This window comes from Mastacembelus armatus, chromosome 8 (assembly GCF_900324485.2).
Source record: "Mastacembelus armatus chromosome 8, fMasArm1.2, whole genome shotgun sequence".
Taxonomy (NCBI): domain Eukaryota; kingdom Metazoa; phylum Chordata; class Actinopteri; order Synbranchiformes; family Mastacembelidae; genus Mastacembelus; species Mastacembelus armatus.
The window spans coordinates 16,830,829-16,847,505 of record NC_046640.1 but is presented as its reverse complement, the minus strand read 5'-3'; the positions used below and the strand labels follow the sequence as shown (position 1 = coordinate 16,847,505).

General features: G+C 44.4%; 1 long non-coding RNA gene across 2 annotated transcripts in view; it reads right to left on the bottom strand.

Annotated features, from left to right (window-relative positions):
* The window catches only part of LOC113141209 (uncharacterized), a 41,604-nt gene that overhangs the window by 6,263 nt on the left and 18,664 nt on the right, over positions 1 to 16,677 (bottom strand). The gene's annotated exons all lie outside the window — the stretch shown is intronic.

Genomic DNA, 16,677 nt, shown 5'->3' with positions numbered 1-16,677 from the left:
TTACTACATGTACAGTGCTGTGGCTACAGTAACGAAACCAGATAAACAGGCAACACACGGCGCCGTCTCTGGTGCTAAACGAAAACAACGTCATGGGCCTTACTACTAAACAAATAAAACATCCGGGCGCTGTCCATGGTGCTAAATTAGCACCAGAACACAATGAAGGAATACCGAGGTACTGTCCGTGGTACTGATGTTGATGCACGGACAGTAAATCAAGAAATACCGATTTTCCCCACGAGGGGGCGCCAGTGAGCTATATTTAGGATCGTGGCGCTCAAGTACAAAAAGCTGTAAGGCCACAATCCACCAGGGGGCGCTCGAGACCCGCGGTGTTTTTTTGTTTGGGTTTTTTTTTTGAAAGCTTTAGATCTCTGATGGCACCACCACTTACCCTGAAAATGAAGGTGAGAGCGGATGATTCGTGCTTTGCGGGGACGAACTGATTTTTCAAACAATGTGTGGACTACTTGGAAACTGTAAAGATATGACTTAAAGCTAATGCGGAGTAACTACCATCCTGCTGTACTTCGCAGCACTGCCCACTAGGTTGTGCTCTACACTTATGCAATACATACAAAACATGTTTACTGACAAATGTGACCATAACAAAATTTCTAGACATCTACATTTTTTGATTATATCGTCACAGCAGGCATTGGATGTATATTGTTTTGGTTTCACGTGGTGTATAATGGCCAACTCTAATTGTTATTTACAAGCCAAAGTAAGATCAAACAAACCGAGCAGGAATATCTAAGACCTAGTTACCGGACACTCCCACTCAAACCTGATGCAGTTTACTCTCCACAGTCGACCACCCCACATCCTCTCACCTCATTCAGAGGCTCTCTCTCCTGCCTGGAAACAGTATCCAACACCACTGTCCTCCCGTCTCTATGGCAACAGAGAGCATTGATCCAAGGTGTGTGCGTGTGTGGCTGAGTCCTCGACGACCCTGACCCTGACATCCCCACACACACACACACACACACACACACACACAGCAGTGAACCCCAATTACACGCGTCTACTGAAAGAGAAGCAGTGAACCTAAAACACTTTTTGACAACATCACAGCAAACAGACACGTTCACGTGAAATCCAGTAACAAAAATAAACAGGAAACCAACATGTTTTTTTCAATAGACGTCACCACAGCCAGTCTTCATGTGCTGCTAGGAGAATAGCTCTCCTGCTGATATACGAGTGAAAAATACTAGTATAGCAATACAGCACCCTTGCGCACACCCCCACAAACTGAGCACACCAACTGGCCTGTGTGTGTGCGTCAGCGCGTATGGCGAGCTGAGATGAGAGGAGCTTTCAAACGCTCCTTCAGAGGCGCTCGTTTTTAACCCCTGTCCATCTCGATTGATGTCAACGCTGTAGGCAAAACCACGCATCCCTCAGATCCGTGCTGATTAAAACAAATTCAAACCTCAGCGGATGATCATGTATATGCATAGCTACGCTCAGTGCATCTGGTGCTACCGATCTGCAAACTGTCGATTACTCATCAACACATCGTTGTAAATTTTTGACAGATATGGTTTTGCGGCCGGCTGCCTCTCAGTCTGACTGTCTCCCAGTAAAATCTCCAGGCCGTCCCTCTCCCTAAAGCCGCAGTGAGTCTGGTGATTTTTAGTGACTTGTTTCTGAGAAGTTTACAAGCTGAGCTCATTCTCATGTCTGAGGAAACAACGCGTTGTGAAAACCCAGGCCTGTCCACCTGCTCGACTGAGCAACACCCTGGCAATAAGCGTGTCAGCATGAGCAGGCTCTGTGTCGGCGCTCATGAATTATTAAAAGACGACTATTTCGCGGCTGCAGCTAAAATTAGGAATAGCCTTATGTTGGCTATAATTAGAAAGCAGATGGAAAGCGTTCATTTATAATAGTACATGGAAGGTTTTGACATTTCCAGGTGACTATACTGTGTGTGTGTGTGTGTGTGTGTGTGTGTGTGTGTGTGTGTGTGAGTGAGCGGAGATGTGTGTCTGAGCGGCCTCAGAGTGAGCTTGGCGACAGAGACTACACTCCCCGTCTGGCGTCAAGGTCAGACGGAGGCGCATCCTTTTGCGTCAAGAGCACCGGGAGAGAAATTAAACTCCAAATCAATTGTCCTTGAACCGATTCGCGTGTGTGACTGTGTATGAGCATGCGGCACAATGACTGCCAATGCTTGCACGCACGAATTTGTTTATGAACGTGAGGGAAAAAAAACTGCCAAGGCGGCGTGCTCTGCTCGTCTACGCATATGTCCATCCTGGCGTATGCGTCTGCATGCCAGGAGCGATCACGGGCCATTGCTGTAATTGCACAGCGCGGAACATATACGGCGGGAGGAAGAGAAGAGGGCAGCGCTTGTGAACGCGATGAAACACCCTTGGCTGCACAAGAGAAATTCAGAGTGACCGAGATAGGCTTCGTTCGGGCGGCACGGTGCGTTGCGACAAGCGCTCCTTTTGCACGACAGCGCAAATGAAAACATGGAGGACAGGACAGCAGAGAAGAGGATACTAATTATTGACGCGCGTTTGAGCAAGCTGCTAGCAATCCCTCACCTGTCACTCAAGAAGAGGAGGAGAGGAAGAGATGGCTGAATGGGAGGAGAGTCAAAGTCCCACTCCCCCTCCTCCCCATTTTCCTCCCCCTCACTCCTTATTTTCATTCATGGCACAATCAGTGACACGCATACACATATCTCCCCCACGCAGCGACTGGCACAGTCCCGCTCCATCAAAAGACCGCTCTGTCACACACACACACACACACACACACACACACACAGGGACAAACACACTTTTCTCCCCCCCCCTTTTTTTTTTATCTAATTTTCTCATAAACAGAAACGCACTGCGGCTGCCCCATCATTTATATCACTCTCTCTCTCTCTCACTGGAATTTTGGTGCTGCCTTTTCATACATTAAAGAGCACACACTCATGACCGTGTCTAACAAACATACACACACATCCCAGATAATATCAAACAGAGACAAACACAGATGAGATAAACAGAAAGGATACAACAAAACAGACACGCACTTCTCCAGGTTGAAAACTGCATGTTAAATTCTCTCTCCCCCTCTTGCACACAGTTGTGTTTCCAGACACACATGCAGTTTCCTCACCACCCACTCAGAGAGAGAAAGTGAGGAGGTAAGGGAGGGGAGGGAGAGAGAGAGAGCAAACCTGAGACAGAGAAGGGCTTTGAAGCTGCCGCTCGGCCTTTGCCTCTCCTACTGGGTGCTTCTGAGTGCACGAGGGAGAGAGAGGGAGAGAAAGGCAAGAAGCAGGTGGTCCCGATGCTCAACCACTCCTCTCCTCCCTCCCATCAGTACATCAGCAATCACTCGCTTTCTGTCTCACCCCACCTCTCTAGCCCTGACACACACACACGCACGCACACACACACGCACACGCACTCCCAGTGCAATCACTCCACACCACAACCCCATCTGCTCTCCCTGGTTCTGTCTCTCTCGCACACACACACACACTTGCGTGCGGTGGCTGTCGGACAGGCTGCTAGACTCCCCAGCACAGCCTGCCGGACGAGGCACCCCAACACTGCCCTCACCCACCACTACCACCACCCCCAAAGCTAATTCCATTATACATTCCCGACTGGAAGGAAGAGGGGCTGTCTTCTAATTGCTTTCTTATCCCCCTGAGTCCCCCTCACCCTTTCCTCCTCCTCTCTCCTCCACCAGCATCCTCCTCCTCCCCTCTCCCCTCCTTTCAGCCCGCCCCTCGCCCTGCGTGCACTCAACATGGCAGCAGACAAGTAGAGGAGGGAGGTAAGCTAGAGAGCAAGAGAGAGAGAGAGAGAGAGAAAGAGGCAGGCTGACGCTATCAGGGAATACTGGTGCCATTTTCAGCATCGCAGGGTAAAAGGATTGAGCCTTGCCGCTGCACACTCGGCTCAGCTCAGCTCGCCTCGGCTCAGAACTGCTAAACAAGAGGGAGACTGGAGGGACAACAAAACCAGGAGAGAACGGCTGACCCCTAAAACAGGTACCATGCTCTTCCCTGTCATTTGATTCTCCTCTAGAACAGGATACAAGATGGACAGCAGCACTTTGCAGATGGAAGTGAGTGCAAGTGGGAATGGCAGAGGGGGCGTGTGTGTGTGTGTTTGTCTGGGTCTACATCTGTGTCTGTGTGTGCATGCTGAAAAGAGGACAGCAGTGTCTCTCATGGGACTGCGTTCTATTTTCATTTAGTGGAAGAACATTCACCTCCCTCACAGGCAATAAACACAAACACACACTCCCAGTACCAGACACCTGCCTCAACCCTGTTTTCCACCAGCATCTGTCCAAACAACAGGCACAAAATGAGCCCAAATACTGTCTCTGCCTGCAAAACACATGGAGAACACACAGGGAAGGTTTGAGCTGCAACCTTTCGGTTAGTTTGCGGTTTGTTTATTTTTCCTTCTCTAGCTATGTTCAGCATCCTGAACCTTAGGATGTGATGCGTAGTGCTATAACAAGATGCTATGTCAGAGCAATGATGTGTCATAGCCCACTGTTTACTTTGCCTATTGCATAAGGAGAAATCTGAACTGCACACACACACTTGCACAAGCACACAAACACAATGCTTATGAAACCAGTGACAAAAACTAATTCTGGTTCTTCTAATCAATGTTTACTTGTGCTATGTGGAGTGACCATTTTATATATTATTGTATAATATATAAATGTATGTTGTGCTGTATGATGGAAAAAGGTGGTGCATGATCAAAAATCTACAACTAGTACTGGGACTCAGAGCAGCTTCTGTGCAGTTGTTAAAGCTTACATGTTATTTTTAGCAAGGCTTTAACTGACCAGGAAGACACGCTGTATGTCTTAGATGTATACTGATCCTATATGTGTGTTTGTGCATCTAATATGCTGCATAAATTCACTTCAGAGACAGCTTTACTACAGTGTGTCATTAAACGATGCTCTGAGACTGCAGTGTCACTGCTGAATGAAACCAATGCTACCTCAGTCCTGAGGACAGGGAGAAAGGATCAGAGAGAGAGAGAGAGAGATGGGGAGGAGGGCTGATGGAGGTGTGACAGAAAAAGGGGGGAGTTTTTTAAAAAAAAAAAAAAAGGAAGAGAGGTGGAGACAGCCACGGTTTGTGTGTTTGTGTGGGTGAGAGAGAGAGGGGAAGAGAGATAGAGCGCGTGCAACAGGGAGGAGGGGTAAGGAGAGATAACGCAGAGGGTGTAGAGAGGTGTCAGGGACAGAAAACAGAGGTGAGATAGAGAACAGCAGTGGTGTGTGTGTGTGTCTAGAAAGATAGGCACAATGTGCACAAGGAGTTAGAAAGAGAATGATAGAGCGAGAGAGGGAGAGTGATGATAGGTGAAGGGAAGGAAGACTATATGAATGGAAGATGAGAGGCTGATACCCTATAGTAATGTTGTGACATGGGCATCGTCAACACATAAACAGGATGAACAGTTTCATTGTGTGTGTGGATCTGTGGTCACCTTGTGTTTGGATTCACATCCTGGAAATGGATCTTTGCATGTAGTCAAAACACAACAATTTTAAGTGGAGTTTAAAAATAAGTATAAGATATATTTAGATCCAGGTAAAGATATATATGAGTCTGCTCTCCTTTTCCTTTGACTTTTTCCTCCTTCACACACATTCAAACAGTGGGTTTCCTGCATGATGCAACACAATGAAAGAAAGTTGATTATCATGGGGGGCTTGTAGAGATTTCAGTGCAACTGTGTTTGTGTGTGTGTGTGTGTGTGTGTGTGTGTGAGATGGTCAGTAAAGGACATACTGAAATTGGCAACTCATTGCTGTGGTAAAATTAAGGGTGAAAGTTCTCCATGTCTCATGCTTTTGCCCTCCCTTTTATGTCTCTTGGTCTCAGATGAAAACAAGTGAACAAGGTGGTGGAGAGCGGAAAAGATGAGAAAAAAAAATGAGAACAGGCACATGATAGACTGAGAAACAACAGAACCGATTAAAGGCAGATAGGGAGAAAGGAAGACAGGCCAAGATCACTGTTAGAGACTTAACACACCAAGTGGTCTTCTTTCTCTCTGTTTTTTTTCTCATGCTTTTAATCTTTCTGTCTCTACATTGATCTTTCCTTTGTTTATATCCGATTTCTCAATTACTCTAGCTCCATTTTTAACTAGAACACCGTACTTTCCCTTTGTGTCTGTGTGTCAGTGAGTGAGCGCGTTTACGAGCACCACACTATAAGCCCCAAGTGCCTACCTAATTGCCCCGGAGGCTCATGGTTATTTACTGTGGGGGGTTATTAGGCAGAGAGAGAGAAAGAGAGAGAGAGAGAGAGAGGGAGAGAGAATGTTTGTCTCATTAAAGAGAAGTGCCACAAACACAAGCAGGGCAGTGGGGAGCAACTGGACCACAGCACCGTCATTAAAAGCACACGCACACATATAAACACAGTCAGCTGCTAATGAATGTGGACACTCTATGAGTCATAGCATGCAATTTGCATTCATACTGAATGACAATCCCTGTTTCTTTTTATAAATAGTAGACTTCCCTGCTACCACTGTTGTCATGGCTTTTGTTAATTACCCGATTGCTTCATCATGTGTTGTTGAGCTTCACTGTAACTGTGTGAATTAGAAGCAGTTTAACATGAACACAGTACAGTCCCATCTGTACACAGGGTCACTCTACTATGGGGCACAGAGGCAAAAAAAAAGCAGCTTTTTTTGAAGCGCTAATGATACAGAACACTTCATCAATTGCTCAGGTAATCCAAGCTTGTTTGTATAGGTTAGGCTACAGTGTGTTTGCACTTTGAAATTCAGTTAAATTCAATTCTGACTGGCCAGAAGGTGTGCAGTATTTTCAGATAACAGCAAGACAAGCAGCAAGTGGCCATGACCTTTGGTCATAACACGCTCTCCACTGGCAAAGCCTTCAGACACAAAAAGAGTCCTTTAAGATTAGAGGTTTTTGTAATTTTTGATGCCTGCATGGATCACTGTGGATTATCTGTTATATAAATAATACAGACATAAAACACACACATTCATAGAAAAGTGGAAAAACATGCTCTGCAACGTGATGTCCCAAACAAGCCCTAAATACTAAACACAAAATTACAAATACTGGTTCTAATCTGTCTTCAGCATCACTGCTTGTACACTCATACAAACACACACAGGTGTAAATATTACTCCTCCATCTTCATGTACATCACACAACTGCATACATCTATACACAGCAAATTTCCAGAAGCTCGGCTTAAGTGCAGTGCAAGGAGGCAGGTACATGCTGTTCCAGTGAACAAGTAAACCATGGTTGCTAACCTAGATTACACACAGCAGCTCCTCACATGCAGACTGTGTGTGTTCACACTGTACATGTGTGCATAGCTGTGTCTGCACTTGGGCTTAATGCAGTTTGCAGGTAATATGCCTTTATTGGACTAGCCAGGACAGTGTCAGTGCAGTGTGTTTGTCTAGTGAGGGCTGATGTATTCCCCCCTCTATGAGAGTGAAGAACATCAGAGAGAGACGGAGGGTGCAGGGAAAGGGGGGGGGGGGAGCAAGAGGTTAGTGCAAGGATGATGAGACAGGGGTTGTGATGAGATAGAGGAAAGGGGAACAGAAGAACAGGGAAGAGGAAAGGCTCATCTGTATGCTGGTTACTCTCTGCTGCTTGTTTGATCTAGAGGGAATACTTAGTGCTGGATGGTGGAATGCTGCAGAGTGGTGAAGGCAAAATAGGGTTCCTGCAAGTGTGTGTGTGTGTGTGTGATTAGGTGCGAGGTGTTGGGTGCAGCACTTTGCTCATTAAAAGGACCTGGCTGCTGTCCAGCTGTGCAGTTCATCAACTATCCTTCATATTTCTCATCCTCTTTCTTCTCATCATACACTCTTACCTCACTCATCTCATCTTTTCTCCTCCCACAGTTTCTCTTCCTCTTTCTTCTCTACACTCTATCCTACTATTCCAACATTACTGCAACTAAACACTGCTTTGCAATGGGTGTTGCTGATAGACAAAAAGGGGAGAACATCAGGAATATCTCTAGTCACTGATGAGCTTTTGTTCAAATTAATATATCACATATCATGTAACTGTGGGCACATGCTTTTTGTAAAATATGTTTATTCTTGACAGCTTGTTCACAGAATTCACCTGTTGGGCAATTGGAAAATATTCAAAACAAAAGTCCTACATCTGCTTCATTGAGAAATAAAACATACAGGTACTGTATGTGTTTGCTAATCTGAGACTAGCTATTCTGTGTATGTGCCATAGAGCTGCTGAAGAAATCTAATAAAAGTTTTCACTTAGCATTAGCAAGGAGAGGAGTGATTTTGGTCCTGAATACAGTGACTTTACTTGCACTTTTTCTTTTTCAAGCATGTGGAGAATGATGTATGCTTGCAAATGTTTTTAAGGTGAAAGCGCAATTAGCCTGCACAGCTATTCAGCACTATAACTGGTAGGCAAGGCTGTAATTTTAGTTAGGGTGTGCTTTAAGAGGGCGGGAGTGTGTATATGTGCGTGCGTGTGCTCGCACGCGTGCGTGTACGTTCAGCATGCTGCTGTTTCGCTTTCTGCCAGAGAGAAAGAGGCTGAACGAGCTGAAGGAGAAACAAATCAGGGAAAATGAGAAGAAAGAATTCAGGAGGGAGAGAGATGAAAATCGTACTGGAAGGAGTAAAAAAGACGAGCAGAGAGGGAAACCATGTAGGGATGGGGTGAGGGAAACAATAAAGACTGATGCCCAGGGAGGGATCAGGAACATGTAGAAGGAAAGAAATACAGAACAGAAAAATCTAATTAGAGAAACATTGCAATATGGAAAATTTGAAAAAACAAAGAAACAGCTAAAAGATAGAGATTGTTTTCTGTACATCTGTTGGAGACAGAAGAGACACAGAGAGGTGGAAATAACAACCATTAGAGCACAGAGGAAGTGTGTGTGTGGCGGAACCAGGCAATTGTCAAGAATTGTACTGGAACCAGAAACTGTCACCACTCTGTCTCCTGTGTTCTGATCATGCAGCAACAACAGCACTTTGAAAAGTTTTCTACCCACCTACCCCCCCTCCTCTGCCTTCAAACAGCTGCTGGAGTTACATAACGCTGAGCGACACATTGAGAAAAAGTGAGATCAGAGACACAGACAAAGGAACCAAGAGGGAGAAACATTACAGAATTTATCCTCCGCCATGATATAATACACTAAACCCACACTGCCACATACTTACCTAGCAATAAACATAGCCTGACAAAGCATCTATATTCACATTAATATAAATGCTGTTAACTTTTACTGTTTCAACAATGATGCTGCTGATGTTATCACCGCTGTCATGTTAGTAAAGACAAAACATCATTGTGAAATAGGAAAAACAAAGAGAGAGAGAGGTAACATAGGAAGAACCCTCTGACTGACCCCAACTGAGCTGAGTTGCATACAAAAACAAGAGCAGGCAGGGAGCATGTCTGTGTAAGCACATTGGGAGTCAGGAATGAGTGCAGGGCAGAAGGTGTGAGTGTATGTGTGTTAAGTTGTTATGTGCCCATGTGAATACATTTGGGTGGGTGGGACATTTTGTTGGCAGATGTGGGTTAGAGCAGAAGAGACTCCCTGGAGCACTTAAGGCATGGATGACTGCTTCTCCTCTTGACAGAATTTCATTCCCTATCATACTATGAGCAAACACTCACCTGCACATGCACAACCATACAAAAACCTGGAATAAAGGAAAACATATATTCCTCAATAGACAGACTGCACATATTCGCTAAATTTGTGTTTTCTCTTGATATGCCCCGCATCTCGTGCAAAAGAGTAATTCAAGTTGAAGTGCATGCAACCACCAACCAGGCAAGTTTAAGGTCAGTGGGATGCATATCTCAGGTGCAGAAAACATATACATAATTATCTTTCCTTGACTTGTTGTTGCACAATAATCATTTCTGTGACGGCAGAGTGAATGATTTTGTAAGAGGAATCAAAGGACGTCCCATCACGAGTCCTTTAGCTCTACCCCATATTCACTGCTGTTGCTTGGGTTCATGTGCACGTCTGCTTACACGTGGGTACGTGCCTGCTTGTGTGTATGTTCTGCTTGACTGCCTTCATGCTATGGTCACACAGTGAGTTCTCTGCCTGTGAATTAGCATCCATAGCAACCAGTGCCACACAGCCAGCCAGCCAGGCGAGCAGGCAGTGAAGTGAAGTGAATGAACGCTGCTCTCCCTGTGTGATCTGAAAGTGGGCATAAGCCTGATGCCAAATCTGGGGACGGTGGGCACATGCTGGCATACTGACGGGTACAAACGCTGGGGCATTGCTGTGGTGACAGAATGGATGATAGTTGAAGGGGGAGGTTAACAATGCGCATTGGTATGTGGATGGCAGACAAAGTCAGAAGCAGTGTTCAGTATGGTAATGGAGCCGCTCTGTCTGTTTGATGCTCCTTCAGTTTGTTTTCCTACTGTTTCTCTTCCTCCATCGCTATTTTTGTTTACTGCTCAGTATCTCTCTCAGCTTTTCATCCCCTGTTCTCTCTGTTTGCTTTTCTTCTCTTATCTCCCTCTCTCGCCCTGTTTGCGTTCCTCCTCTCTTCTCTCTTTCTCTCTGAGAAAGAGGTTGCGGCATTGCGGAGGTGGGTGTTGTGCGCGGGCAGAGGAGATTTTTTTTTTTTTATCAGAGTGTTATTGTCAGAGCTGGCCCGTCACCTTAGATACACATACACAGGCACTCACGCATACACACACACCTAAGACGTCAAACACACGTCAAATGCTAAACAATTAACAGTCAAAGTTTGGCACAACAATAAAAAAAAAACCATCAGAAACACGGCCCGACCGTATACAACTCACATGGTGAAGGGTACTAAATCAAGCAAAACTCTTTCAGGCAAAGAACAAAACACCAAGTGAAAAAAAATATACAAAATAAACAAAACAATCATGGCACCGACGTCAGAGACGGACTTCATGTTGGCTTGTGATTTAGATGATAGCTACATCTCAACGTGTGCTGTTCAGTCACCCAGACAGGAGGGCGAGCAGAAGCGTAGTCAGGATCTGGTTAATTGCTAATGTTCTCATGCAGAGAAAAATGAGGTAGATGCTAATGACCTCTCACTCAGATGTCTATCGACCGGCCTAGTGGTAGCCATGGCAGCCAGGATGAAAGCCCACACGCACACACATATTCACACACAAAATACAAAGTCACCTGAGGCTCAGATGAGGGATAAGCTTGAGCCAAAATTTCAAATTAAATTATAATTCGATATCATCAATTATCTGATTTGTTAGGATGTATTTCCATCATGGTGAGCAAAATATAATAAATGCAGAGAATGGAACTGTCAGGCTATTCTGCGCTTTAATATTGCTTTTATGCCTATCACCTCTTTTGTGGAGATAAAACCATGTGTGTTGACCCTTTACAAAAAGAAAGGGAGGAAAAAGAGAAAAAGGGGAAAGAGTGAAGGCTGCTGTTGTTGCACCTGGGAGAGAGTACAACACTAATCAATCATGTGTGCACATATACACACACATAGAAACACACACAAGCGCAAATATACACAAAGCACAGCTGGGCTGTGGAGAAGCCATCTGTAACACCACAATATAGCACTCAGCGTGTGTATGTGTGTATGTGCATGCAAGCAAAGTCAAGTTTTAATTCACTCAGCCATGTCCATTCTTACGAAGGAGACTCACTTAAGCCTGGATTTACATGCATATATAGTCTTTTACCAGCACATGAATGCTCATTAACTAATGCTAACAAATACACAAATACACACACACACAGGAACTCATGCATAAGCACTGACACTCACTTGCAGCCATAGGCTACATAGCAATGCATACTAAAAAGACCAGGACAGAAAAAGGGCAAGGTGTGAAGAGAGAGATGGATGAGACAAGCGAGGAATGGAGGGAAGGATGGAAGATGGAAGATAGATGGATGGATGGATGGATCAGGGTGGGGGGAGTGACAGGCATTTGAACAGCCAGAGAGCTTTGTAATGAGATCTCAGTGAGTCAGAAAGGATGCTCCACACTCATCCTGGCTGGATAAGAGACAAGGGAATGCATTAGAATGCATTAGCCTAGCTGGCTAATATCAAAATCTGTGTCTATGTTATTAGCATGAAGCCCCATCTAACAAATTCAGGCTCATCAATCTTCTTGAAAAACAACAAGCCAAATCAGCTGGATGGTGGATATAACTAAGGCTGGCAACAATTCGCAGCTACCTAAGCAGTTCCCCCCCCCGAGCTTTACATTAGAATGGGTTAGTGTTGACCCATTGTTGCTTTTAGCATACTAGCTTGTATCACAGAGTGAGTCACAAGCTTTTCTAGGAGAACACACAGTACAAATTTAAACATCAGTGCAACAAACCCTGGGCTATGTCCATATTTATTCATGTGGTTTGACACCCTCCAACACCGACATGCACACAAAAAACACGGGCCTGCTCAAAAACCCGAGTGCAGGTGAGCATGTGCATCAGATGTTATGAAGGTTTTCGATATTTAATATTAAAATGATCACAAACACATCAGCAATTCACACTGGGCAAACATATTTCTTCATTATAATAAACAATGGCAGTTTAGGCCTTTTTAGCTAATCGTACATACACTGTACTGCAGTAAATAGTCACTAATGTGCATTAATTTGAAATACATACCTCCATTTGAGAACACTTAATTTAATTTCAGGAAATTATTTTTTTAGCATTTTTTTTAGAATTAAACAGTTTTTAAGGATCAGAATGAAGAAAAAGGCTGCTGATAGGAATGGGCTGGTATAGGCTGGTAGGAAGAACAGGGTCAGGAAGTTCAGTGTCATATACCTGTTATATTGTTTAGACCATAATTAGGAGCATGACAGACTTTCCTATGTTCAGTGTTTGTCATCCTTGCAATCACTGCACAGAGTTGACCAGTTAAGTTTACTGAGACAGTTAAGCTCTAAAAACAATCACACAAATAGCCACAGAGCACGACTGAAAGAGGCCAATCCTTCTGGGTTCACCTAACTGGGAAGGTTCCATAAGTAAATAATAAAGAGGACATAGAGATCTAGTGAAATGTCCAAAAGCAACAAGTCTTTTATTTTTCTCTACACGTCAAAAGCATTGGTCCACCAACAATTTCTGCCTTACGGCAACCCTGAGGGGAAAGAGCACCTCAAATACAGATACACACAGTAAGCACAGAACAGTCAAGCACACAAGCAACAAAGTTCGGAAAAAAAAAAGATATGGAGATGTGGAATTTACAACTGCGACAATGTCTCCTGTACCTCTGATTCTGATGTGAATGCAGCAATTACTAACAGACTAAAACGTTGTTTTGGTCTTGGGATTGGTTGACACTAAGAAAACACCATTCTTTTCCTTTAAGACAAGTTAATTCTACTGTAATTCACGTCTTTTCTTTTTGTTACTGCTATGTGAAGCTGAGAGAGAAATCGGATACCTCTCATCCCTCCACAAGTTCCTCCCCTGATATCTACCTTCACACCCTCTCGCTTCATCCCTCTCTGTACCTCCAACTCTTCCCCTTAACAGCTCCATGTTTCAATATAGCATTCTGGTTTGCAGCTTCATCCCCTCCTCCTTAGTTACCCCATCTCACGCTCTTTATCTTCTCTCTTAGAGCCTCCATCTTTCACTGTTTCTCTCTGCCTCTTCCGCTAACCATCTTTCACTCCCCAGTTCCCCTTTCTTTAACCTTTTATGGCGTTCCTCTCTTCCTCTGCCTCTTTTTTCACTTTCTTCCTCTCACTGGTGTACACAGACGTGTTTCTGGTGGTGTGTCTCAGCTCTCGGTTTCAGTCTTTCCATCATTCTCATCACTGCTCTGTCAACATCCTATACCACACCTCCTCCCTCCCTCTCTCCTGCCTCTTTCTCTTCACCCTTCTTCCTTCTTCCCCTTCTGCCTTTTTCCATCATCAGCTCACATCTGTTAGTCTAACACCAATCTTCTCCCTTTTCAGCATGCTTCCCTCACCCCCATTACACTTCATTATTGGGTCTGTTCTTTTTTATCACTTTTCCCCTCTCCACCCCTCTATCTCACTTTCAGGATGACGCATGCTTGCATATTCCTGTCTCATTCAAGCAGCCACATGCTCGCACACACACGCGCACACACGCGCACGCACGCACGCACGCACGCACACGCGCACGCACACGCACACACACACACACACACACACACCTTTTCCCTGTTAATGTATTCAGTGTGCATAATGTCATCGTCAAGGTTAACAGCTGGGGTGCTAATGCTGAGAGGGTTTTGGGTAATGTAGGAAATACTGAGGAAAGGGCACTCTTACTCATTAGTGAGTTTCATCACTGAATTGTCAGTCAAAGTATTTTGAGATGGAACTGACGTCATCTGAAGACCTTTCATATACATCAACAAAAAAATAAAGAATAACTGATGATCCTGTAATCAAACGGCAATTACATCATAAATGTCTGGAAGTGAAGTAAATCGGCTGAAGAGAATTTCATGCTGTTTTAGCCTCTATTATTTGTCCCTCATCTATGTTTATTAATGAAAAGAGCCACCGTTGTTCCATGGATAATTCATTGACATGCACGGCAGCGGTGCCTGTGTGTTTGTGTGTGTAGTGTGCACGTTCACCACAGTGGGTGAAGGGACGTAAAAGACATGACAAGAAAATAACCTTCCCTTCCCTTTATCCCTTGTCTGTTGCGATGACGAGACTCTTCTCTTGAACTCCCCCTCTCTCCCTCTATTTTTATCATCTTTACACCTCCCACCCTCTCTCTCTCTCTCTCTCTCTCTCCCTGTCTCTCCCTTTCGCTTCCTCGCTCTCTGACTGTCTCTCACTCTTTCGATCTCTGTCCTTGGGTGTCTGCAGCCAGCTGTGTCTGCGGGCCATTAGTGCCCCCCTCGCCTCCATCCATTTTCCCCATCACTGATTCCTCCAGCAGACTCAACCCCCTCCCCCATCCTACTCCCACTCCTCCTCCTCTCTTCGTACTCCTCTGTCCCTGTGACCACTGGGGCTCCATTGTCACAGCAACTGCTGATAGTAGTCTTGTCCTCAGTCGGGCATTCTGTTACGCCAATGCACCAAAATCATATGGCTGTACGCACACTCATTTGCACATATACAGACACACATAAAAATACATACTGCTTATGAAAAATACCAGTAAACACATATGTAATTCTGTACATACATAGCACAAACACACCACCAAACATCACGCACACACCATCAAATCCACAGTCAGCATCCTCCCCTTTCTGTTTATGTAAACATCTTGCTGTGCTGCTCGTCTCTTGCGGCTGCTCCCATTATGAAAAGTTATTGCACTGCATAATGTAGTGCCATTTACTTCTCTACACACCTACCCTCACTCACTCATCACAATAAAATCATGATTGATCCACATTCCCCATGGTGTGCTGATCACTATGGCCTTCATACATACAGCAGAAGAGAGACAGCAGGTTGCCTTTGAAAAAGTGGGCCATGGGTATCGCATCCCCGGTGTATCTGTCCAGTCAGCAGAAGAGAGCTAGGCCAAGGAACATGTGATGCAGATAATTACTGTTTCATCCTCTCTTTTCAAATTAATTGAAATCATCACAGCAGCTATAGAAGACTGCAGTGAGAGGGGAAAAAAATCCAAGGCCTTAGTGCTCTTATATTGTTCCTATGAATGACCGCATTTAGTAAGTTCAATGAGTACACCAAGAGCTCCTTGAAATAGACAGCAGACTAGAGCAGACTTGTTGTTTATGATGTACAATAGAGTAATTTGAATGGCCTATATCAGTGTTTCCCAGCCCTTAAAATGAAGCCATCTACTTATAACCTATGAGCACAGGAAACATCAATAGGTGGTAGTCAGTTTAACAAGACTGATTTTTCCTTTCCAGATTGTTTCATTCTAAAAGATGCATCTGTAATCAATACTTCATAACAACAAAGTATCAAATGACACTGTCAGAACAGTGTGACAGTGTACTGTAATGGCTCACTCATAGTGATGAACCCAAAGAGAATTATCACCTGACTCTCCAGATCACCACAGCTTCACGGAGCTATAGAGCGTATTACAGCTCATCGTTCAGCCGTACATCCCACGACCTGACTGTTTTCATTTACTCCCACTCCTCTCAATGTGTCATCTTCAGCTAAAAAGTACTACAGAAACTTTTTTTCACCTGTTCAGCATCAAACAGCAGGTATACACTGCCATAGACTGTCAGCTGGTGAATGTAGCAGAGCAGTTAAACAGCTAAAGAGACAGATTTTTCCCTTGGGAGTTGATAGAGACCTGATGCAAAGCTCAAGACAACGAATATAGGACTCCCCCAGTGGCCAGAGACAGGACTACAAATGGATGATACTGTTGCTCCATAACTACCTACTCCATAAATACCTAATGTGTAAGTAACAGTTAGCTAATACATTTGCTACATCAGTGTAAATGATGATGACATGTCAGTAGTGGTTTTCCAACTTGTTTCCACTGGCCAAATAAGTTATTTGCAGGTTTAAGACATAAATGGAACCAATAATTCAATAAACTAAAAAAACATTCATTGATGCCAATTTGCTTTTGAGAAAAGTAATTCAACAAACTGGTACATACACTGGTAT